Source organism: Mus musculus, chromosome X (genome assembly GCF_000001635.26).
Source record: "Mus musculus strain C57BL/6J chromosome X, GRCm38.p6 C57BL/6J".
In the NCBI taxonomy this organism is placed as follows: Eukaryota; Metazoa; Chordata; class Mammalia; order Rodentia; family Muridae; genus Mus; species Mus musculus.
The window spans coordinates 9,738,324-9,763,389 of record NC_000086.7 but is presented as its reverse complement, the minus strand read 5'-3'; the positions used below and the strand labels follow the sequence as shown (position 1 = coordinate 9,763,389).

Below are 25,066 nucleotides of genomic sequence, written 5' to 3'. Positions count from 1 at the left end.
AAACATGCCACACCACTGGGTAGGCTGTATATATGTATATGGAACTCTTTGTCCTATCTTTGTGGTATTTTTCTGTAAACAAAGCTATTCCTAAAAATAAACTATAATAAATATCCACTATTCTGGAGAAATATTTAATTTATCATTGAGTCAATTCATCAATGCATATTATGGAATATACAAATGAAATAACTAATCACATTCAGACAAGCAGAAAATTCAAACATGATCCAGGTATTTGTGTGGCCAGGAAACAGCCATGACTAAAGCTATACCTTAACAATGAGCCCATTTGACAAGGACGCTGAGCTGAGTCCAGCATATACAAACTCCCTAATAAGTACACACTGTCTGTGCTGTGTGTTTGAACAGTCTTTATTCATGGGCTGTCAGGAAAATGTTTCTTTTCCTCACACTTTAAAGTTGCGATGTATTAAGGGCTAGAGAGATGGCTCAGTGGTTTAGAGCCTTTGGCTGCTTTTGTAAAAGATCCAGGTTCCATTTCCACCCCCACATGATGACTTACAACCATCTGTAGTTACAGTTCAAAGGAAACTGATATATTCATCTGAACTCCATTGGCACCAGGCATACACATGCTGCACATACACACATGTAGGCACATGCACACATGCACGCATGTGAATAAAGTAAATAAGTAAATAAATAAATATTTTTTAAAAAGCAGATTGTGATGTAGCTGTCTCTTGTGAGACTATGCCGGGGCCTAGCAAACACAGAAGTGGATGCTCACAGTCAGCTAATGGATGGATCACAGGGCTCCCAATGGAGGAGCTAGAGAAAGTACCCAAGGAGCTAAAGGGATCTGCAACCCTATAGGTGGAACAACATTATGAACTAACCAGTACCCCGGAGCTCTTGACTCTAGCTGCATATGTATCAAAAGATGGCCTAGTCGGCCATCACTGGAAAGAGAGGCCCATTGGACACGCAAACTTTATATGCCCCAGTCCAGGGGAACGCCAGGGCCAAAAAGGGGGAGTGGGTGGGTAGGGGATTGGGGGTGGGTGGGTATGGGGGACTTTTGGTATAGCATTGGAAATGTAAATGATCTAAATACCTAATAAAAAATGGAAAACAAAACAAAACAAAACAAAAAAAAGCAGATTGTGCTATGTCTGAAAGCAATGGAGGCAGGGGCCTTGCATAGGCTTTGCTTACTACTTCCTGCTCGCCCCAGTGGAAAAGCTTTGAAGAAGACAAGCCAGGGGATACCAAAATAAATAAATAAATAAATAAATAAATAAATAAATAAAACAAAACAAAACAAAAACAAACAAACAAAAACCACTCTGTGCTATCTATCATGTGGGGGCCAGCAGAAAGTTATTCTGCAGTGGATGGTTCTCAGTAGGAAAACAATGGAATCAAAAGATCGATTCATTTAAGGGCAGAAGGTCCAGATGGAAATATGGAGACCTACTTGAAAAAGGTTGGAGTGGAAAGTCCTTAGAAGCTGTGGGAAGTGAGGCTGGGCCGAGGGATGCACATACACCTTCCACCTTTTACTGACTAAACTGCTATCCTTGTGGCCTGTGACTTAGATACCAATGGTGTTCGCTTTATAATCATTGTTTCTCCTCTGTTGTGATTTCACGTGAGATGGTTTCTAAGCATGTTTGGATGAATTTTAGACGGGCTGTAAGACATAGCTCAGTTGGTGAAGTACTTGTGGTGGCACATGGGTTTCTAATCCCAGTGCTGGTGATGCAGATACAGGAGAAGCCTACTTTTAAAAGAAAGATAAAAACAACAATTTGGAGGCTCCTTAAGAATGACGCCTGTAATCTACCATATAAACACATAGAAAAATCCATATGATATCTCATTTGATGCAGAAAATGCTTTTGAAAAAGAATTCAACACCCTTTCATAATATAAGTCCTGGAGAGATCAGAGGTACAACGGGCATACCTAAATATAATAAAGGGAATGTACAGCAATCTCGTAGTCATCAGCAGCTTATATGGGGAGAAACTTAAAACAATCCCACTAAAATCAGAAACATGAAAAGGCTGTCTACTCTCTCCATACCTATCACATACCTATCAATAAAGTACTTGAAGTTTTAGCCAGAGCAATAAGACAACTGAAGGAGAGCAGGGCAGACAAACTAGAAAGGAAGAAGTCTTTATTTGCAGATGATATATATATATATATATATATATATATATATATATATATATATATATATGTGTGTGTGTGTGTGTGTGTGTGTGTGTGTGTGTGTGTGTACATATATATATATATATATATATCCCTATATATATATATATATCCCTATATATATATATATCCCTAAAAATCCCACCAGAAAACTCCTACCAATGATAAACACTTTCAGCAAAGTAGCTGGATACAAAGTTAACGGAAGGATTGTAGGAGTCAGAAGGATCAAGGATACCACAAGAAGACCCACAGGATCAACAAGCCTGGACTCATAGGAGCTCAAAGAGACTGAACCACCAACCAGGGAGCTTGAATAGGACTGACTAGGCCCTCACCATATATATTACAGTTATTTAGCTTTAGCTTCTCGAGGATCAGCTAACAGTGGAAGCAGCTAACACTGTGGCTGACTGTTGGCTGCCACTGTGGCCCTTTCCCCCTACTAGGTTGCCTCATCCAGCTTTGATATGAGGGGAGGTGTCTAGTCTTACTGCAACTTGGTATATCATGTTTGGTTGATATCCCTGGGAGGCCTGCCATTTTCTGAAGGAAAATGGAGGTGGGGTGGGTGAGGTGCGGAGAGAGACTGGTAAGAGAGGATGGGGATATAATATATGACAGAATAAATTAATTAAAAACTTAACCCACAATAACTAGTAGGCTTCCTATAAATTAATGGTAAATGAACTAAGAATGGAATTGAGAAACAACACTTTTCACAATGCCTCAAATAACATAAAATGCCTCTGGGTAAACAAACCAAGCAAGTGAAAAACTTGTATAATTAAAATAAAACCTTTTAATGAAGAAAGAAATTAAAGAAGATCTCAGAAGATGTAAAGATCTCCTGTGGTCATGGATCCGTAGGACTAATACAGTAAACATGGCCACCCTACCAAAAGCAATCGACAGATTCAAGGCAATCCCTATCAAAATTCCTTCACAAATTTCACAGGTCTTGAAAGGACAGTTTTCAATTTCATGTGGAAAAAAACAAAACAAAACAAACAAACCCAGGATTGCAAAAAAAAAAAAAATCTGAATAATAAAAGAACAATTGGAGGTCTCACCATTCCCAATTTCAAGTTGTACTTAGAGCTATAAAAATTAAAAAAAAACCCATGATATTGGCATAAAAACAGATATACTGGTCAATGGAATTGAACTGAAGACCCAGACAAAAGTCCACATAACTGTAGACATCTGGTTTTTATAAAGAAGCCTGACATATACGCTGGGAAAACATATAGAATCTTCACCAAATGGCAAATCGTTTGAAAGAGGAGCTTTCACAGCAATTCCCATAGCGGCTGTACTGGTTTGCACTCTAACCATCAATGTAGGAAGGTTCCTTGCCAGCATGGACTGTCACTTTTTTGTTGGTCTGCATGCAGAAGAATGCAAATAGATCCATACTTACCACTTAGCACAAAACTCAACTTCAAATGGATCAAAGACCTCAACATGAAAACAGATACACTCAACCTAATAGAATAGAAAGTGGGGAATAGCCTTGACCTCATTGGCACAGGAAAAGACTTTCTAAACAGAACTCCACTAGCACAGGCACTAAGATCAACAATTAATAAATGGGACCTCATGAAGCTGAGAAGCGTCTGCATTGCAGAAGGACATTATCATTCAGACAAAGCAGCAGCCTACAGGATGGGAAAAGGTTTTCACCAGCTACATTCACATCTGATAGAGAGCTAATAAAATATATAAAGAACTCAAGAAACTATGTGCCAAGGAACCAAATTATCCAGGTTTTTAAAAATGGGGAACAGATCTAAACAGAGAATTCTCAATAGAGGAATTTCAAATGGCTGAGAGACACTTAAAGAAATGTTCATCATCCTTAGCCATCACAGAAATGCAAATCAAAACTACTGTGGGGCTCAAAAACTGTCAGAATGGCTAAGACCAACAAACAACTGATGGTGAGGATGTAGAATGAGGGAAACACTCATATGTTACTGGTGGGAGTCCAAACCTGTACAGCCACTATGGAAATCAGTGTATCAGTTCCTCTGGAATACAGGAATCAACCTATTTCAAGATACAGCTACATCTCTTTTGGGCATAGACCCAAAGGATGCTTCATCCTACCACCAAGTCACTTGCTCAACCATGGCCTTTGCTGCTCTATTCATAATATCCAGAAATTGGAAACAACATAGATGTCCCTCAACAGAAGAATGAATAGAGAATACATGATACATTTACTCAGTAGAGTGTTACTCAGTCATTAAAAATAAATGCCATTGAGCCGGGCGTGGTGGCACACACCTTTAATCCCAGCACTCGGGAGGCAGAGGCAGGTGGATTTCTGAGTTCGAGGCCAGCCTGGTCTACAAAGTGAGTTCCAGGGCAGCCAGGGCTATACAGAGAAACCCTGTCTCGAAAAATCCAAAAAAAAAAAAATAAAATAAATAAATAAATAAATAAATAAATAAATAAATGCCATCATGAAATTTGGAGGTAAATAGATGGAATTGGAGAAACATCATCCTGAGTAAACTATCCCAGGCCCAGAAAAAGGATAGTAGGTATTCAGTAACATGTGGATATTAGCTGTGAAGTCAGTGATAACCAAGCTTCTTTCCAAAAACTGACAGCAAGACCTCGTTGCTGAAGACAACACCTGAACAACTCAGATGGAAATGTCAAGCCAGTGCTTGCATAGAGCCTTCATCCATATGTTCCAGGGTATTTGGGACAGGGAGATACTCTGAGAGTCCTCAAAAGATTGATGTAAACACCAATGCAGCCACAAAAATCTTTGTCTATAATGGTGTACTGCCTACAAGATATGCTAGGGCAATGGTGGCACAAAGCTCTAACAACTGACTTAGCTTAAGGCCTGCTTCACAAGATGGAACCCATACCTAACACTGTGCTTTACAGTTTGAGACTGGATCTCCCAGGGACCTAAGGTAAAACCAAAGAATACTTGTCAAAAAGGAAAAAAAAGAAAGAAAGAAAGATGCCATGATAAAATGACTCCTAATGATATTCTTTTATATTCATAGATCAGTGCCTTATTCAACCAGCATCATAGAAACTCCCTCTGCAGCAGATGGAAACAAATACAGCGGCCCATGGCCAAACACTGTGCAGAGAGTGAGAAAACTTGGATAATTCTTTTCTCTTCTCTTCTCTTCTCTTCTCTTCTCTTCTCTTCTCTTCTCTTCTCTTCTCTTCTCTTCTCTTCTCTTCCCTTCTTTTCTTTCTTTTGTTTTTGTTTTTTGAGACAGGGTTTCTCTGTGTAGCCCTGGCTGTCCTGGAACTCACTCTGTAGACCAGGCTGGCCTCATGGGGGCACACTCCTTCAATCCCAGCACTTGGGAGGCAGAGGCAGGATAATTCTTTTCTAAATGGGATGTCTCCATCATATCCTTCCCCTCAGAGCTCAGAGGAAGAGGAGGCAGAAAGAGTGTAAGAGTCAGAGGGGATGAAGGACACCAAATAAAGAAGGTTCTCTAAATCCCCATGAGCAAAGCTCATATGAACTCAGGGAGACTGAAACAGTAAGCACAGGGTCTGCACAGGTCTTCACCAGGTTATATAGCATGGCTTCCAGATTAGTGATTTTATGGGATTCTTGAGTGTGTAGACCAATATTGTGCCTTCTCTTGGGCATCTTTTATTGTTTAAAAATCATTTTAAACAATAAAAAAATGATAAAAAAAAAAGGGATGGCATCTGTGGTTGCTCTTTACACACACACAGGAACAGGAACACACCAAACTTAGAAATTCTATTCACTTGAATGGGAAAAATACATTTTTCTGATTTTTTATTTTCTATAAGATATTTCCTTCAGTTGGTTTGTCCCGTCCAATCTCTATGTGATAGTTTTTGTTTTATCTTATTATACTTTATTTTGTTATCTTTTAAAAATATGAATAAATAAATAAAAACCAAGCCATTAAGATGAAGGTTAACAGCAGAACTGGGATTTTCCTGTTGGGAGCAGGGAAATCAGTTTTCTCCAAGAGAGTGACACTAGGTATATTAACCAGGGCAAGCCTCATCTTCAGGAGAAGTTGACCAATATATAATGGACATCGCAGTTTTTGTGTCTGTTTTTATTTGGCTACTATTTGATGGTTTAGGTTTTTTTTTTTTTTTTGAGGGGGATCAGTTTTATTTTGTTTTCTTGGTTTTGGGTGATTTATTGTTGTATAGGGATTTTTATTTTTGGAGAAAGAAATTAAAGTTGGGTGGGTACAGAGGGGGAGAGGAACTGGAAGAACTTTGAGGAAGGGAAAATATCACCAAAATAGATTTGAATTTAAAAATCATTTTAAACAATAAAAAATTATAAAAAGAATGGCATCTGTGGTTGCTCTTTACACATACATAAGAACACAACAAACTTAGAAAGTCTATTCACTTGAATGGGAAAAATACATTTTTTTGATTTTTTTTATTTTTATTTTTTATAAGATATTTTCTTTATATACATTTCAAATGCTATCCTGAAAGTCCCCTATACCCTCCCCCCACCCTGCTCCCCTACCCACCCACTCCAGCTTCCTGGCCCTGGCATTCCCCTGTACTGGGGCATATAAAGTTTGCAATACCAAGGGGCCTCTCTTCCCAATGATAGCCAACTAGGCCATCTTCTGATACATATGCAGCTAGAGACACGAGCTCTGGGGGGTACTGGTTAGTTCATATTGTTGTTCAACCTATAGGGTTGCAGACCCCTTCAGCTCCTTGGATGCTTTCTCTAGCTTCTCCATTGGGAGCCCTATATTCCATACTATAGATGACTGTGAGCATCCACTTCTGTATTTGCCAGGTACTGGTATAGCCTCATATGAGACAGCTATAACAGGGTCCCTTCAGCAAACTCTTGCTAGCATATGCAATAGTGTCTGGGTTTGTTGGCTGATTATGGCATGGATCCCTGGGTGGGGTAGTCTCTGGATAGTCCATCCTTTCATCTTAGCTCCAAACTTTGTTTCTGTAACTCCTTACATCTACTAATCTCTAACTGAAATTCAGTATGTGCTTCAATTAAAAATGCAGGCAACAAATTACAGTGACATTAGCAGAATCCATGACTGTATCACCCAAAGAAACCCCAGGCATCTTTCATGTCACATTACAGTACTGGTGATATTATGAAATGCAGATATTTTTGAGATAAGGTCTCACAATATAGCCTTGACTACAAAATGTCTATCATACCAAGATTCATAATTTAAAAAACTAGAATAATCTAATCATCTATATAGGAAAATAGAAAAGTATAGTATTTGTCTTTAGAATGAAATGAATTAACTATTGCTACAAGGAAGAATCCAGACTAACTATATAAAATATTGAGTCAAAATTAAAATAAGTTCCTCTGGAATACAACGACTGAAACTAAGGTTTGTACACAGGTAAATTTGGTTGGGGAAGAGTTTCCAGTGAATAGAAGTAGGAATTTGGGTAAAAAGAAGACTAATATTTCTAACTTATCTACAACTGTAGAAAATTAGAGTTTAATCTTATTTAAATCCTTAGAGAGCCTCTTAAAATCAAACTATACTAAAATACAAAAGAGAGTTATGTATTCAAAGGTAGTAATAAAAGAGGATACATTTCCAACTCCTATTTGACAAGGAAGTGAAGGGTTGAATCCTGGAGTGCTAGGGTACTCCAACAAACATTTGTGTGGAAATATCAAAGAAGCCCTAGTGTAGAACCTGAGAGAGTCACTATGATTTAGAGGGGGCACTACCTGGATATACAAGTTAGTTACTAGACCAGAGGCTTGATTAAAAGCTGAGCTGAATCTCTCAGGGTGGTCACTTTTTATTTAATTTGTGGTTTCTTGATTTATGTAGACACAAAACATAATGTATTTATGTACAAAATAAAACAGAAGTTGACTGTGCAAGGATGGGCCAGTGAGATGGCTAAATGGGTAAAGGTACTAAACCTGATGACCTGAGTTTGATTCCAGACCCACATGATGGAAGAGAGAAGCAACACTTGAAAGTTGTCCCATCATGGCACAGGCTTCACAACCCCAAGATACAAATCAGTAGACAGACAGACAAATGTCTAACTGGCAAGATGACTCAGCCAGCAAAGATGCTTTTCACCAAGCCTGATGACTTCAGATCAATCCCCAGGCCCCAACAAGGTAAAATGGAGAAATGGCTTCTAAAAGTTATCCTATGACCTCTGTGTACATGTTTGTATACTAGTGCTAGTTCAAGTGCATGCACGTGCTTGGGGGGGGTGCAAACAAACTCATTTACAGAGGTAGATAGATAGATAGATAGATAGATAGATAGATAGATAGATAGATAGATAGTGTCTTAGTCAGGGTTTCTATTCCTGGACAAAACATCATGACCAAGAAGCAAGTTGGGGAGGAAAGGGTTTATTTGGCTTACACTTCCATACTGCTGTTCATCACTGAAAGAAGTCAGAACTGGAACTCAAGCAGGTCAGAGAGCAGGAGCTGATGCAGAGGCCATGGAGGGATGTTCTTTACTGGCTTGCTTCCCCTGGCTTGCTCAGCCTGCTCTCTTATAGAACCAAGACTACCAGCCCAGAGATGGTCCCACCCACAAGGGGCCTTTCCCCCTTGATCACTAATTGAGAAAATGCCTGACAATTTTATCTCATGGAGGCATTTCCTCAACTGAAGCTCCTTTCTCTGTGATAACTCCAGCTGTGTCAAGTTGACACAAAACTAGCCAATACAGATAGATAGATAGATAGATAGATAGATAGATAGATAGATAGATAGATAGATAGATAGATGGGCTGTAAAGCTGGGCTGTAAGGGTGTATGCAGTAGACACAGCTAGTAAGTGACAGAATCGAAATCCAAACATATGTTACAGTTAACATATTGGGTCTTTGGCATATACTGTGTAGATACTGTCTACCGCCTACCAAATAACCATTCTGATTTTGCTTCCTCTGGTCAGAGAATGGCAGTTAGTTCTATTAACAGACAAATATACGTGGAGTGGGGCTGCCACAGAAGTTCCCTGGTACCCACACAGGCCAGGTTTTCTTCCTCACTTGGCTGTCGCAATGAGCCCAAGGCTAGCTGACCCTGAGCAGGTTCTCCCATGGTCTAAGGTGACAGCAGCTTTCATGCTTGCATTCTCTACCTGAAACAAAAAGAAGCAGAGGGGGAGGAAAAGGCTCTCCTCTCAAGCATGACAACTCCCTGTCCTCGGGCTTCTGAGATGTAGCCCACAAAACAGTTTTCTCTCAGTGGAAAATTCTGTCATAGCTTCACATCCATTTAGGTGTGAGAGATGCTACATGATAGACTATTCATGAAATACACTGCCACTAGCAAGAAAACTGGGATTCAGTTCCATAGAGAGAGTGTGAGGATAGATACTGGAGGGCAACTCAAGGTTTCTGTCACTAGGAGTGGAAAGAAAAATACTAAGAGCAGAAGTGTACAAGCATGGATAGGGACAGGCATATGGGGGAGAGCAGAGGGTAAGTCGGGGTGAGAGATGAAACCCGGACTAAGTTTATATAAAAATGCCATAAGGGAATTGATATTTAAAAAAAAATAAGTTAAATTAAAAAAAATTCTATCATAGTAGCCATGTGACTCTGGGCAAATTTTAAATCTACATATCTGCCTTTAAATTATGAAGTGAAAATACCTAATAACTCTCAGAGTTATAATGAGAGCTAAATGGGATAAGGTAAATAAAATTGTATGGTGCTTGGTATGCAGAAAATGCTTAATAGTAATAAATGCTGGCTGGTTTTAATTCACTTTAGTGAGTCAGCAGCATCAGGACTTGGCCTGGAGCCATCTGTCAGATAAGAGATCTTATCAGTGGCCTTGAATTGATCAGGCTTAGGTGCTTCCTGCCGACTCATTCCCACAACAGTCAGAAGTGTTTAAAGCCAGTGTTGGCTTAATAATTTACAATGAAAAAAAAAAAAAAAAGGAACTATCAGGCAAACCAAATAGCCTGACCAGGTTGTCCTCTCCCTGTAGGCAGTGAACATGTGGCGTCATAAGGTTGATTGCTGAGCACGAAATCAGGAGAAGCAGAATTCACTGTAACAGTTCAAATATTTAATCTCATGGCGCTCTGACAGCCTGTGGTATCCAACTTAACAAATGGGCTTGTCTTATCAAGCGAGACAGATGCTTAGACTAGAAACACTACCTAAAACACTTCCCCTAGACAGTGCACAGGGAAAGGGATGACAAAAACAACAAATGCAAAATGGGGGAAAAGCTGGGAAGGTAAACTCAAAACACTTACCAAATGGGGAAAAGCTATCACTTGCTTTTTCAGAGCTGAAGGAGTGGTTTGCTCGTAATCAAAACCCTTTATATCTAGCATAATTTTGGAAAATGTACTAGGGAAATATTTTAGCAAAGCCATTTTTTTTTCTCTCTAGCTCCAGAGTAAATGGGGCATAAAGACACTTCACTGTGGAGTTAGGGGAGCTAGCCAGTGTTTAAGAGTGCATACTGCTCTTGAAAGAAGACCTAAGTTCAGTTGCCAGCACTCTCATTAGGTGGCTCATAAACAGCCTGTAACTCCAGCAGGGATCTGATATCCTTTTCTGATATTTTCACGAACATGTACATTGTCCACATACATACCCATACTCCCTCACCCCCAAATAATTAAGTGATAAAATAAATCTTCAAAAAATATAATCTTGTTTTACTGAATTAGAAATGAATGCATATAATGCATAACATTAACAATAATGAGAAAATATATATACACGTTTATATTCATGGGATGATAAAAGTGCTAGATACATATTTTATAAATGGTTAAAAACATCCACAAAAATGAATCTTACTCATTTAACGCTCAAGAAACACACAAAATCTTTTTCTCATGTCCAGTTATTTGGGGAAGAAATACCATTGGATGTAGTACACTATGAGTCTCATGCAGAAATGATGTCCCCAAATAAGAAATTATTTAAAATTAATGTGTTTTGAGAAATTCCCATTGCTCCTTTGGGAGACATATATTCCCTAAAGTGGTTAAACCTTTTAAAATTGCATAGAAATCTTATATAATCACCTTTAAGCTGGTAAAATTAGCAAGCTGCAAGTTAGCTCTCTTGTTAAAGAACATCACTAGAGACAAGTGAGGCTACATGTATCCACCTACCTCTACTTCTACAAGACATGGAAAACTACCAATGAATCATTTTCTAATCCACTGTTCTATTGGAGGGGGCTAATGTTGACAAAAGAAAATGTAATACTGTCAGTATTAAGATAGTGAATATCATAAACTTCACATAGTGTGCTATATGCAATGACCTTGACTTCACCAATACCATAAAATGTGAAAATATGAGGGATCTGTGGCTTGCAAAAACATCATCCCTAGACAATGACATGGATATTGTCTGGGAACTTGCTAGAAATGCAAATTCTTGGGATCTCCCAGAAACTACTGAATCAGAAATTCTGAGATCAGACCCCAGAAATCTGTCTCTAACAATTCCTTCATGTTGAGCTTGGTGACTCCTACAGCTTGATAACCACTGATCTACACAGACTGCACTACTTAAAAGACAGTCCATGAACCAGCAACATTAGATCACCAGGAATGTGGAATAACTCTGCACTCTCATGCCTCATCTTGGTTCTGCATTTTCACAAAGTTTCTGGGTAATTTATATTCACATCTAAATGTAAGAACCATCATGCTTATCCACCAGTCATAGAAGTCATAGGTCGAATGGTATCTTTCCTCCATGGTATTATGTTCAAATTCTGACAGCAAGGCCCTGAGAATATAACTATATTTGAAAACATGTTTTTTAACAATTTGATCACATGAAAATGAGGGCATTATGGTAAACTTTCTGCTGTGATTTTTGTCCTTAGAAAGAGGATTTCACACCACGGATATGCACAGAAGGAAGGCTATTACTACCACAGCAAGAAGGCAACTGCATACAAATCAAAGAGATTAGCCTCACGAGTAGAAAAGCCTATTGATACTTTGATCTTGGATGTTTTATCTCTAGGACTCAGAGAAAATAAATGTATTTTCTTTATCTCATTTCCTTTGTGGTATTTAGTGTGGCAGTTGCAGAAAATTAAGAGTCTCCAAACTCAAGTAGGTACTGGAATTTATTGGAGTTTTTAAAACACTAATAATACTTGGTTTCCATTCCCAGACAGTTCCAATAAATGATCTAAGGATTAACCTGTAAATCTGGGTTTTTTAAAAGCCTTCTGATAATTGTTACTGTGAAGCAATCTTTGAAAGCTATTCATATCTACACCAGGCTTAACAGGCAAACTATCCAAGACTCAGAGCTCTAAGATCTAACATCTACAATTTCAATTTCTTAATCCTTGCCTATTCAATCTCCCACCGTTGTTTTCAAAGTTGATCTTTCTATATATTGAGGACTCCCACTTTAAGGAAGTCAAGAATAACAGCTGTCAGTGCACGACAACAGTGTTCCCCTCATATATCATCATTTGTTATTTGGCCTTTTATTTTGGTTTTATCTCCCACCCCAACCAATGCCCTTCAGTAGGACACCTTCCACAGTACAAATACAGAGAAGTCCCTCCCTCAAGAAAATCTCTTGTTAGCACCCAGTTTTGATAGGTTTTCATAGTTTCTTCAGGCTCCCCAGGATCCAACAGATAAGACTTAGATTCTATAAATCCTCACACCAGGCTCTAGTGTCACAGCACTAAACAGCATTTAAGTACTAAATCTTTTCCATATCCCTATATCTCTAAACCCAATAATCTACTCAAAGGTCTACTTAAAGTTTGCAGTGTTCTAGGAACTGCAGGGTCTGGTTTATATTTAATATTAATGGAAGGCATGTCATATTTATATGTGAATGTGGATATATAATCTATAGTTTCTGAATGTTAACATATTAGTCTATTTCTGGGTGTGTGTGTTATACAGGGTTTCACAAAATAATTGAAAACCTCCCTGGTCTCCTCCTTCCTTTTCTTATAAAGCCAGAAATATTCAGTGACGAAGGCTCTACCCCAAGGACAACATCCAATCCTACTCTCTTTTCCAAGTCCTTGCTTGTAAACGTCAGAGTCCCATTGTCAAGCCTCCTAAAAATCTCAAGATATGCATTAATGTTCAACACATGAAGGTTTCATAGACAAGGTTTTGAACAAGATGGAATCTTTTCTAAATGTGATTTTACCACCTTGAGTAGTGCTTGGTCCAACCAATAACACAAACACAACTTCAAACAAAAATTTTCATAGCATCCTAGCAAAACTTCTTGTTAGCTCTCCAAATCCACCAACAACACCCCTCCCAATAAGCCTTCCATTATAGAAGCTAAAAGGCCTGCTGTTTCCTCAACCACTCTTGCCACTCGGAGCAGTTTCTATGCCCCCAGATCCTGACAATGAGGTAAAAGGGGTATTTGTTAGGAAATTTTGAGGGAAATAGGTTTTTTTTTTCTCCTCTGCAAAGAGGAAGTTTCATGAAGGAAAATACCTTGCTCTTTTCTATCCTTTGTTTCTTGCACTTGAATACAGTGTAAGGGCATCATATCTGGAACTGTTGAAGCTGTTTTGAAATCATAAAGGTAAGGTATTGTCCCAGAGCCCCAACATTATTGGACAATTGTATTCAATTGCTGTCAAACTTCTCTATTGCTAAAAGTACTTTTTATGTGTATGTGTGTGAAACATATGGACTTGTATATATGCATATTTCTATTTATTTTTAAAACAGTATAATGTAATGACCCACATTTTGAATACCATTAAATTATATAGATTATATTATTATATTCTAGGGGTAGAGAGAAAGGTTGCCCATAAATTGTTTGAGAAATATGAATTGCAAAATGATTTAACCATTTACTCATGTTTCCAATGTACCTCTACTTTACGGAATCTCACTGACAAAAATGTGAATAAGAGTCATGATAAAAGTGTGAAGAGCTAGGTTATCAGGGAAGTGAAAAATATAACTTATTTTAAAAGCTTCGTGGGGGTCATTGAGAAGGGAGCATTAAGGGCTCTCTGACTAACCATCTAAAGTTTCACTAATTTTCTTCCAAGAGGGACAGGAGGGGTTTTCTCCTATAGTCATAGATTGTAATCCATAGGGCAATTGAGAAAATAGCCATCTATAATCAGGGGCTAACAAATTGCCACAAAATATTCCCACATCCATATTTCTCGCTCAAGATAAAAGCCAATCCTGGGGTTAAGAGTACTTTGGTACCATACCATCAGGTAAGTTTTCTAGGACAGAATAATTTTGTAATTCAGTTCAGACCACCTGTTAATATATCACATTAGACTGAATAACACTGACAAGCAGTCGGCTGTCAACATGAGCCACAGGTTCATGCATATCGCATGCTCTCTCTGTTACTTCTATTCAAAACGACAGCAATAATTAGAGTGCAACGGTCACAGAAACATTTTGCTTCTTAATGGTAGTGAAATGAGAAACGCCCCCTCCCCAAGCTGATTTTTCTAAAAGCAATGAGTTTTGATACTCCCTCGCAGGATACAGGGATAGAAGACAAACTAACGTGTAGCTTTGTACTGGCAAATCCTTCTAAGAAACAGAATAGGTTCTCATTGATTTTCCTGCAAAGGAAATAATAGGCTTTGAAAGCGTCTCTGAAAACAGAAAAAAAAAAAAAAAAAAAAAAAAAAAAGCAGCAATAGCCTCCAATTTTTTTCCTAGAATATTCCATGGAGTCTTTTAATGAATTGTATCAACATTTTTGTTGCATTGGCACAGATTGTCCCTCCAAAAATATTTTGATTCTGTCTGTGATCACTTTATAGGTATGCAATAACTGCAGTTCTTTTCCAGATCCGGCGTGTTCTGGGCTAAAGGGTTCCTCCAAGATCCCAACTCAAGGCACAGTGAGACACCCTGCCACCTTGCTGAATGAAGAAAGCAAAGCACCCAGCTCGGCTCTTGAGCTCGCCTATCCCCACCTCTAAAAATTGCTCAGGAACAAAAGGGGGCTTAAGTAAGCAAAGACGAAACAAATCAAACATCCGTTGTCCCATAAACGCCGCATCAAGACATTTGAAGGTACCCAAGAAATTAAGAACACTGCTCCAGAGTTTGGTTTTAGCTGGGGGGTCTAAGCACGGATTTGATAGTCTCTGACGCGTTGGTTTTTTTAAAAATCTAACTTTCTGTCTACAGTGGAAAGAACCAGAGAAAAGAAGAAAAAGCAGACAGAGACACGGTCTGGAAGACCCCCCCCCACCCCCACCCCCACCCCCACCCCCATCCCTCCACGCAGCCAGCACCCTAACAGTGTATCGAATGGCGAGAACTTACCTAGACCTCACTTACAAGGAAAGGACTGGTCCAGCCTCAGATGGGAATCGCGCCGCCCAGGAGAGTAGCTGAGGAAGTCGCAGAACTGGAGCCGATGCGCAGACCCCGGGAAAGGAGAGAAGTCCTGACGCTCCTAACCCAAGGGACAGGAGTGACTCACCCACTCGCTTGGAGCCCGCCTTTCTTCCTCCCCGCCCCCAGCAGGTAGAGGGACCGCGCGGGAGGCGGTCTCCAGCCGCCCCTACCCACAGGCTCAATGCCAGCCTCTACCAGGAGGCGGCGCCACAGTAGAGCTCAGCACAGCTTGCCGGGTCACACAACTATCCGCCCTCCTGCTGAGCTTGTCGCGGGGCTCCCTCACCTCTCAGACTCTCTATGCGAACTCTACACATCTTCCACATGCTTTCTGGACTATTGCAGAGGCCTTCAGGGCCCAACCGACCCCTCACAGAGGTCCCCTACCCCATCCCCATTCTCCCCCTTGTGGTAGCACCAGAACCCACCCAGCCTAGAGAAGGTGTGGCTGGTTCTTCCAGCTGGCTAGATCTAGGAGGGACTCACTCCTCAACCTGCCTTGCCAGCTGGGCATGGCCAAGGTCAGACCACTTGTACACTTAGCAGCTATTCCTGAGGTAGCCTACAGCCCACCACAGGCCACACACTATTTACCCTGCCTCCTGAGACCTCCCTTTGATACTCTCTTCTTGGAGGTGCCCAAGATCTTAGAAAAATAGTCAGAAGGAATGATGAACTCATGATGTAGCAATGGACAGCCTCTTCATTAGACCCTGAATAAGAGGAGCAGTGAAAGCTCTGACCAAACTGGGTTTAGGGCTGGTGCTTCCTTGGTACAGTTGAGGCACCCTAGTGTGGAATCTCCATCGAACACAGTTCTAGATTCCGCCCTGGGACTTGGTGTTTCCTTGTCAACAGTCTCTTGTTCTGCTGGGGGTGATGGGTGATGAAATGGCAGCCCTGTCTATATCATACCAAAGCTGAGATCAAGCTGTAGGAGGTAACACATGCTTGTGATCCAAGCACTCAGAAAACTGAGGGAGAAAAATCTTCATTCCAGAAAAAAAAAATAATCAGCACCACCACCTTAACTTTTTTGTAGCCATAGCTGTCCTGAAACTCAACAGACCCGCCTGCTTCTGCCTCCCATGTGCTGGGATTAAAGGTGTGCGCCACCACATCTGACTACCTTAACTTTTTATTTAAAGAAATATACTGGGGCAAAGAGCATACAGAAATAAGTTACTTTAGCTTTGAAAGAGTAAAAGGTCAGAGTGCATAGAAAAATGAAGGTAGAGTAGGAAGACAGTAGAGCATTTTCCCAACAAGGACACTGTCAGCTGCCACATCTTCTACAGCTCTGATAAAGGAAGAGTTTGCCTATGCAGAGCAGTGGAATAACCTTCCCAAATATACACCCTCTCATCGCTCCACTTCTACTTTCTCATCATTATTAGAAATGCAGATCTCTCTCCTAACAGGATGCATAAAAGCTAGGAGATTTGCCATTTCAACTTCCCATTAACCCTACTGATGGCCTAACCAATTGTTAAAAGGCAAAGCTTTACTCAGACAGTACAGTGATTATCATACAGGCCTTGCCTACATTTGCTGCCTGTTTTTCATCTTTATGGTCTTTTCTTCCACATCTCTACCTACTTTACTGTATAATGGCATCACTCAATTTCTCTAGCTTTTCTCCTTCATTGCACAAAGCAGGGCAGTTTAAAGAGTAAGGCTCTGGCTGAACCTAGGCCCCCTAAACATATGTAGCAGATGTGCAGCTTGGTTTTCATGTAGGTCTCCCAACAACAGGAGCAGGGGTCGTCTCCCTAAATCTGTTGCCTGTCTGGGGTGGGGGAAGAGTAGAGGGGGGCTCCCCCTTCTCAAAGGAGAAGGGGATGGAGGAACATGGGAAGTAGCTGCATGAGGGGGTACATGTAGGAGAGGGGGAGCTGATATTGGGATGTAAAATGAACAAATAAATAAATTTTAAGAAAATAGTAAGAGATTTTCCAACTTTGTTCTCCTTTCTAATTCCTCCCTACCCTACATGCTCTCTTCTTGCCTTGGTTTCCATTTTTTAAAATTCTCAATGAGTATGCTATAGTTTGAATCTTAGGCGTCCTCCAAAGTCTAATGTGTTGACCTAGCCCCTGGTGCTATTAGAAAGTTTGGCCTAGTGAGAGGGTCTAAATTCATTAAGGATGCATACTCTGATGACAATAATGGGACCCTGGTACCTTCCTTCCTCCTTTTATCACTTCTCATCCATGAGTTGAGCAAGGTTTTTTGTTTTTTTGTTTTTTTTCATAGCAGTACACTTCTACCTTACCATGGGGACAAAACAGTAGGGCTAATGGATTGTTCAGCAGAAAGTCCAATATTCTAAGCCAAAATAAGCTTTTTCATTTTGTAAGTTGTATACCACAGGTATTTGCTACAATAATGGAAAATTAACTAGCAATGAAATGCTTTGCTACATTTTTGGTTTTAGCTTCAATAAAAACTCACACCTGTCAAATAAATCACATTCTTCAACAAGTAGCTTATATGTATGCAAGGCATCCAGGTTATTAGGCAAATATATTAATATTACCAGAATCATATATTGATTGATTCATTTAACTCACATTTACTATGTAGCATCTGAGACCCAGGAATTGAGTCCTAAGTATCAACATGAATAAGGCAGGGTCATGATCATTAAGAGTGTCACTATGGGGAGTGAGGAGATAGCTCAATGAATAGAAACATCTTTTACTCTTACAGAGGACATGAATTCAGTTCTCAGCACCTACATGGTGGTGATTCATGATCATTCTGTAACTTCAGTTGCAGGAGATGTGACCCTCTTTTGATTTCCATGATCACCTGGCACTCATGTGGTACAAAGACATACATGCAGGCAGAATAGTCACAAGCAGAAAATAAAACCTAAAAGTCATCTTAAAAAAAAAGGGATGCTGTGTAACTCCTTCCATTGGGTGTTTTGTTCCCAATTCTAAGAGGGGGCAAAGTGCCCACAATTTGGTCTTCATTCTTCTTGAGTTTCATGTGTTTTGCAAATTGTATCTTGTATCTTGGGTATTCTAATTTTCTGGGCTAATATCTACTTATCAGTGAGTATATATTGTGTGTGTTCTTTTGTGATTGGGTTACCTCACTCAGGATGATACCCTCCAGGTCCATCCATTTGCTTAGGAATTTCATAAATTCATTGTTTTTAATAGCTGAGTAGTACTCCACTGTGTAAATGTACCACATTTTCTGTATCCATTCCTCTATTGAGGGGCATCTGGGTTCTTTCCAGCTTCTGGCTATTATAAATAAGGCTGCTATGAACATAGTGGAGCATGTGTCCTTATGAGAAGTTGGAACATCTTCTGGATATATGCCCAAGAGAGGTATTGCGGGATCCTCCAGTAGTACTATGTCCAATTTTCTGAGGAACCGCCAGACTGATTTCCAGAGTGGCTGTACAAGCTTTCAATCCCACCAACAATGGAGGAGTGTTCCTCTTTCTCCACATCCTTGCCAGCATCTGCTGTCACATGAATTTTTGATCTTAGCCATTCTGACTGGTGTGAGGTGGAATCTCGGGGTTGTTTTGATTTGCATTTCCCTGATGATTACGGATACTGAACATTTTTTTCAGGTACTTCTCAGCCATTCGGTATTCCTCAGGTAAGAAGACGATGGCCTAGTCGGCCATCATTGGGAAGAGAGGCCCCTTGGTCTTGCAAACTTTATATGCCTCAGTACAGGGGAACGCCAAGGCCAAGAAGTGGGAGTGGGTGGGTAGGTGAGTAGGGGGGAGGGTATGGGGGACTTTTGGGATAGCATTTGAGATGTAATGAAGAAAATACCTAATTAAAAAAAAACAGATAAAAAAAAGAATGCTGAGAAGTCACAAGGGAGTGGGGTGCTCAGATCTGGGAGGACTGGGAAGTGTGATTTGGATGCATGATGTGAAATTCCTAAATAGTCAATAAGAATATTATATTCAGGAAAACAAGAATGCTACAAAATGAATGATTGAGGAAGGGAAAGAGTAAGCAATTAAAGTGACATAGCAATACTGTAAGGAGGACATGACAGGGTACTACAGGGTTAAAAAGGAAGCTTGCATGTCTTTGTGGAGAAAGTAGAAGAGTTGTCATCAATTTCACCAGGAGACGGCATCTTGTAAAACAATTACAGGTTTTCTAGAACAACAATGTGAGAAATATGTGGATAATGACTAATTTGTTTTGAATTTGTAGACTATGTCTCCTGTTTTCTATAATCATTTTAAGGTAGATAGTGTCTAAGATAGCTCCTAAGTTAAGAGTTCTCTTTTCTGATAATATTCTAGATCATTCTGATGGACTCTACTGGATCATGTGCCCATCCCTAAAATAATCACCACTACTATTAGGCAGGTAGTGGATTCTGATTGGCTGGCTCAAGTCATGTTAGAAAGACAGATAGTATGTTCTGATTAGCTAACTTGGTTCAGGATGGTAGGCATGTAGTGTACAAAGATTGGCCACCTTGGGGAATTTTTGATAGGAAGACAGTATACTTTGTAGACTAACTCAGCACATGTTAGACAGGTATATATGGTCTGTTCTGATTGCCTAGCTTGAATCATAGTGCATGGACAGATAACGAGTTCTAATTGGATGACTTGGGTCACAATTGGCCATCAAGTAGTACACTCTGATTGGCTAACTCAGTTCATGATGGACAAGCAAGCAGTAAACTCTGATAGGGCAGTTTGTATCCTAATTGACAGGCATGTAGTCAGCTAACTCAAGTCATGTTAGAAAGGCAGATGGTATACTATGATTGATTGCCCTGAGACATGATAGACAGTGTTCTCTGACTGGTTAGCCTGGTAGTGAGGGATAGAAAGGTAGTGTTTTCTGATTGGCTAGTTCAGGTCATGTTTGACAAGCTGGAAGTGTGCTTTGGTTGACTTGCTTGAGTCATAACAAACAAGCTGGTAAAATATTCTGATTGGCTGTCTGTGAACATGTTAAACAGAAGCAAGAATACAAGCTGGCTAGTTTGAGTCATGCTATTAAGACAGACACTGTAATAGGATTGGTTTGTTTGAGTCATGATGTAATCAACAAATACAGTTAATGTATGGCTTAGGTCATGTTTGACAAGGGGGTAGTATACTCTGATTCGTTTGCTTGAATAATAGATGCTCTGGTTGGTTGGTTGGTTGGGATCATGCTTGAAAGGCAAATAATCTAGTCTGATTGGCTAGTTTGAATCGAGTTAGGCAGTTAGGTACCGAGTTCTGATTGGCTGGCTTGAGTCATGATTAACAGGCAAATGGTAACTCTGACTGATTAGTTTGAGTCATGCTGGATAGGCAAATAACATACTCTGATAGGCTTTTTGCATGTCAGGCAGTAACCTCTGCTTAGCTGGCTTCAATCAACTTACAGGAAAATAGTATATGCTGATTAACTAGCTAGCGTTAAGTTGGTCTTTCAGATACTATGTTTTGATTGGTTAGCTTGAGACATGTTGAACAGGCAAGTATTCTACTGTGACTACCTATCTTGGATCATGATGAGGAAGCACACTTATGATGGTTGCTCATTTAAGTCATGCTGAATAGTCAGATACTATAACTTGGGTCATGGTAGATAGTCATGCATTATACTCTGATTGTAGGTAAGGATGGACAGTCAGGCACTTGTTTTAATTGCCTTTACATTTGACAGTCAGGTAGTGTGTTCTGATGGGCTAGCTTTGATAGTGGACAACCAAGCAATTTATCACAAGAGACAAGTTTTAGGCATGTGTTCATACCTACTTGTTAATTTGTCAATGTTTCTAGAAGTAGAGAAGGACTTATGTACCTGACACCCTATAGGATAGACATAATTCTTAAAGGTTAAGAGGTTCAAAGTGATGTTGATGAATGCAACAGGTCTCCCTATATGTATGTGTCTTAGTCAGGGTTTCTATTCCTGGACAAGCCATCATGACCAAGAAGCAAGTTGGGGAGGAAAGGGTTTATTCAGCTTACATTTCCACATTGCTGTTCATCACTGAATGAAGTCAGGACTGGAACTCAAAAAAGTCAGGAAGCAGGAGCTGATGCAAAGGCCATGGAGGGATGTTCCTTACTGGTTTGCTTCCCCTGGCTTCCTCAGCCTGCTCTTTTAGAGAACCAAAGACTACCAGTCCAGGGATGGCACCATCCACAATGGGACCTCCCCCCTTGATCACTAATTGAGAAAATGCCTTGCAGCTAGATCTCATGGAGGCATTTCCCCAACTGAAACTCCGTTCTCTGTGATAACTTCAGCCTGTGTCAAGTTGACACAAAACTAGCCAGTACAATTGATTCCTTGTCAACTTGACACAAACACATCACTAGTAAGCCTCAACCCTTAGTTCTTATTCATCCCCAAGTTCTAAATAACTTTAAAAGTCCCACAGTCTTTACATATTAAAAGTTCAACCCCTTTAAAATATCCAGTATCTTTTAAAATTCAAAGTCTCTTAACTGTGGGCTTCACTAAAAAACTTCCTTCAAGAGGGAAAAAATATCAGGGCACAATCACAATCAAAAGCAAAAATCAATCTCGAACCATCCAATTTCTGGAATCCAACTCACAATCTTCTGGGCTCCTCCAAGAGCTTGGGTCACTTCTCTAGCCATGCCCTTTGTAGCACACAAGTTGTCTTCTAGGCTCCAGCTGCCTGTACTCCACTGCTGCTGCTATTCTTGGTAGTCATCTCATGGTACTGGCATCTCAAAAATGCTGCTGTCTTCCACTGTAACATGGCTTCAACAATAGCCTCTCATAGGCTCTCTTCATGGTGCCAAGCCTCAACTCCTTTGCATGACCCCTTAAGTCCTGGGCCACCAATTGCAACTGAGGCTGTACCTTCATCAGTGGCTTTCCATTGATGGCCTCTCACAGTGCCAAGCCTCAGCTGCTCTGTGTGACCCCTTCATGCCTTCAAAACCAGTACCATCTGGGTAACTCTTACACATTACCAAGTCCCGCTGTAGCACGAGATACAACCTTGGCTATCTCTAGAACACAGCCTCTGTGCTCTCAGAAAACACTTCCCAGAAGATGTCACCTCAATGATGTTGGTCTCTTCTTAATCACCGCCAATTTCTTAGCTCCAGCTAACCAACATCAATAGTCCCAGTAATTCAAAGGTTTTGCTTTAGTAGTTCTGGTATCTTGTTAATCACAGCTGATTCTTCAGCCCCAGCTAGCCAGAACCACAGAATCTTCACAATCCAAAATAGCAATGGCCCTGAAAAGAGTCTTTAATCTTCCCTCTGAAATTTCACAAGCCAGGCCTCCATCTTCTGCACTGTTCTCAACATTATCTTCCAAGCTCCTACACAACATCCCACAGAGCTCTTAACACCAAATGGATCTTCTAGCCTGAAGTTCCAAATTCCTTCCACAGTCCTTCCCAAAACATGGTCAGGTTGTTATAGGAATACCCCACTATGCTGGTACCAATTTTTCTTAGACAGGGTTTCTATTCCTGGACAAACATCATGACCAAGAAGCAAGTTGGGGAGGAAAGGGTTTATTCAGCTTACACTTCCATATTGCTGTTCATCACCAAGGAAGTCAGGACTGGAACTTAAGCAGGTCAGAAAGCAGGAGCTGATGCAGAGGCCATGGAGAGATGTTTCTTACCGGTTTGCTTTCCCCTGGCTTGCTCAGCCCGCTCTCTTATAGAACCAAGACTACCAGCCCAGGGATGGCACCACCCACAAGGGGACCTCCTGCCTTGATCACTAATTGAGAAAATGCCTTATAGCTGGATCTCATGGAGGCAGTTCCCCAACTGAACCTCCTTTCTCTGTGATAACTCCAGCTGTGTCAAGTTAACACAAAACTAGCCAGTACATGTATGCAAAATAGTTGTGATATAAAATGAACCCTATGCTGAAAATCTGTTACTACACAGGAAAATCACAAAAAGCACCCATGTGGGCTAACTAGGCTTAGAGGAAAAAATAGAGATGCAGCAGAATGCTTCAGACTTATATGACTTTATAAGCAAAGCAGTAACAAAATTTAAAAATTAATATAGCTAGTGATGACTGAAGCAACTCAGACACATAGCTTGGCATGTCTAGAGAATTAAAATACAAGAAGATACTAGAGAGGGAATTATGCCTTGAAGGAGCAGAGACCATGCAGATAGAAGTGGACCACTGAGAGGAGCTGCCACAGAGTGAGGCCAGGTAGAAGAGCAATCTGCCTGAGGCAAGAACCATGCAAGGCAAAGGGTTATCTCCTTGGAGAGGGAGCCCTATGTACAGAGCCTAACTTTTAAAAAAGGGACTCTTGGATGTGCTGCAACCAAGTGGAAAGTTTTCTTTTTACTGTTATGTGCAAGCTTTTTGTTATTGAAATTAGTGTATACTTATTTATTACTGTTTAAGTATTTATACTGCACATATGATCCAATCCTGCCTAATGTTTTAAGTTTCCAATTATCTGATAATGACTCTCAAGTTACATAGTTTTTAAACATTTTCTTTGGATTGCAACACAGCAATCTGGTCAAGGTATTTATCTTCATGACTAATAGGACGCTCAAATCTGTCTTACAGAAAGCCCATCTCTCTATACTTCCTCCTAATGTATGCCTTCTAAGATTTTTCAAATTATTATTTAAAATATATGTTCATTTATGAGGGCTGGAGAGTTGCTTTTCTAGAGGATACGGGTTCAATTCCCAGCACCCATAGGGTGACTCACAGCTGTCTCATAGGGTGACTCATGTTCCAGGGAATCCAACATCCTCTTCTCCCAGACAAAAAAGGAACACCATCCATATACAATAAAAGTATAATTAAAAAATTTTTAAATTCATTTATTTATGTGCATATTTATGTGTCTATGTGAGTTTATGTGTACCACATTTAAACAAATGCTCTCACAGGCCAGAAGAGGGCATTGGATCTCTTAGAACTGGAATTTCAGGCAATTATGAACCTTCCCACATGGGTGATGGGGCAGAAACCCAAGCCCTCTGCAAGAGCAGCAAACACTCTCATGACTCTTAACCATGGAGCTATCTCTCTAGCCCCAACCCCTCCATTTTTAGTAGCAGCCTCAAACACTTTGAAGCTCAAGCTCTAACAACCTTTAATCTGTGTTTTTATTTTCTCTTGATATCTCATCCCATAATAAATTAACTACCACATTGTGTCCATTCTTCCTTTAAGTAACATCTGCAGCCTGATTATTTCTTACAATCACCACTGCTACTATCCTTATACAGTGACCATTGGTTCAGTGTTACTACAAGTAACCTAGCTGGTCTCCTTTTTTCTGCCCTTTGTTGTGGGAAGCCGTTGTAGAGTGGCAGTCGCAGAGTGGCAGTTGGCTACTACTGGCCACCACACATACATAGGCAGTGAAGGTTCTTTTGCCAAGACAAGTTAACCAATCAGATGTGAGACACGCCTCTCCTAGGCCTATGTTAGCAGCGCCAGTTCTGGGCTCAGGGTCTTTTCGCCTCTACAATCAAGCTCTCCCAAT

General features: G+C 40.2%; 1 protein-coding gene across 6 annotated transcripts in view; it reads right to left on the bottom strand.

Annotated features, from left to right (window-relative positions):
- The window catches only part of Sytl5 (synaptotagmin-like 5), a 251,243-nt gene extending 235,475 nt beyond the window's left edge, over window positions 1-15,768 (bottom strand). For 5 of the 6 annotated variants that reach the window (XM_017318467.2, XM_011247463.3, XM_011247469.3 and 2 more), the window contains exon 1: window positions 15,504-15,768. The gene's annotated coding sequence lies outside the window, so the exon portion shown is untranslated. The remainder of the gene's footprint in view (window positions 1-15,503) is intronic. The other variant, XM_011247470.3, reaches the window with a different exon arrangement.
- Between the last annotated feature and the right edge of the window lie 9,298 nt (window positions 15,769-25,066).